The 1,862-nt window shown below is 32.1% G+C and overlaps 1 long non-coding RNA gene across 1 annotated transcript; it reads left to right on the forward strand.

The window, feature by feature from the left end:
* On the forward strand, positions 1-1,625 carry LOC109583211 (uncharacterized). Its single transcript, XR_002185396.1, has 3 exons — positions 1-80; positions 859-948; positions 1,476-1,625. It is a non-coding gene; the product is annotated as an uncharacterized LOC109583211 (long non-coding RNA).
* Positions 1,626-1,862: the final 237 nt, after the last annotated feature.

Here is a 1,862-nt window from a genome sequence, read left to right on the forward strand (position 1 = left end):
ATTATAGTGACTATATTTGCTGTGTTGGTTGATGGATTTTATTATCAGATTGATACTGATCAAAATGGATATCAAAACAGGTGATCAATGACAGAGAAGGAGAAAGAGGAATCTGATGCATGTTAATGTACAATGTACCTATGCTATGTAGAAAGTTTGAGCTGATTCTGACTTGAATTTTTCAAGTTATGGCCATTTTTAAAATCGGCCAATTTCCTGTACTATAGCCCATGGTTTTTCCAGAAAATGGCTCAAAAATCACCCCCAATTTTTATTACATTTTTTGATACATATTGATGCCCTTATGCTATGTAGAAAGTTTGAGCTGATTTCGACTTGAATTTTTCAAGTTTAGGCCATTTTAAAAAATGGGTCAATTTCTGAAAAATTCCTGTACTATAATACCCCATGGTTTTTTCCAAAAAATGGCTCAAAAATCACCCACAATTTTTATTACATTTTTTGATACATATTGATGCCCTTATGCTATGTAGAAAGTTTGAGCTGATTTTGACTTAAATTTTTCACGTTATGACCATTTTAAAAAATCGGCCAATTTTTGAAAAAACTCCTGTACTATAGCCCATGGTTTTTTCCAAAAAATGGCTCAAAAATCACCCACAATTTTTATTTCATTTTTTGATACATACTGATGCCCTTATGCTATGTAGAAAGTTTGAGCTGATTCCGACTTAAATTTTTCAAGTTTTGGCCATTAAAAAATATCATCCAATTTCTAAAAAAAAACCTGTACTATAGCCCATAAAAATGGCTCATAGAAATCACATCTAATTTTCATGTGTTTTTTTGATAGATTTTACTACATGTATAACTTACATCATTTTTGTTTGTTATTAGGATCGGAGCTATTTTCTTCATTGTGATGAATCAGATATTTGGTAACTTGTCAGCCATTGACCTCTTTATAAAGCAGAAGCACATATTCATGTAGGAAGAAAATGTATTCAGTACATTTCATTTTAATAATAACTGATTTACAATGTATGTTAACTGCCATTTAGACACCATGTTGTGTAGCTTTTACATGTACATGCATTCTTCTTTTACTTTGCACAATTATTAAACAATCTATATCTACATGTACATGTATTTGTGTCAACTAATACATGTATTAATTATGTCGAGATTCTAAATGTGCACAATGTACTATAGCTTTTATCCAGGCTTTAAGAGCAGACCTGATGCATGCAATTGTACACGTACATGCACATGTATTGTACATCTACAGGTACATGTACATGTACATTGTACTTGTATTTGTTTCCAACTAACATTAATTATTATGTCAAGATTCTAAATGTACATAATACATGTACTCTTATAGCTTTTATTCAACCTTTAATATTGATGCAAGCAATTGTATGTGCATGCATGTACATGTACAATGTACATAACATGCAAACATGTATATGTACAGTACATGTATTATTGTACAATTTTATTTCTTTCTATAGTCATGAGAATGCCAGTGGGTTCTACAGGGTTTCCTCGTACTTCATTGCTAAGGTTCTCTGTGACATTATACCAATGAGAGTATTACCACTCTGTATATTTGCATCAGTGACATACTTCATGATGGGTAGGAGAGGGAGAGAGGGAGGGAGAGAGAGAGAGAGGGAGGGAGAGAGAGAGAGAGAGAGAGAGAGAGAGAGAGAGAGAGAGAAATAGAGGGAGCTTGACTATAAAGCATTACTATAAACCAGCGACTACTTTATTTAGCGTTTATGCTTCAATGTCAAATTAGCTATTAAATTAGCATTTTAGGCCATTCACTAATATTGCTAAAATTAATAGCACACACTAAAATTACTACATGTAGTTTTACAGTAGTATTTTTCTTA

The sequence above is a fragment of the Amphimedon queenslandica genome, unplaced genomic scaffold (assembly GCF_000090795.2).
Source record: "Amphimedon queenslandica unplaced genomic scaffold, v1.1 AMPQUscaffold_13518, whole genome shotgun sequence".
In the NCBI taxonomy this organism is placed as follows: domain Eukaryota; kingdom Metazoa; phylum Porifera; class Demospongiae; order Haplosclerida; family Niphatidae; genus Amphimedon; species Amphimedon queenslandica.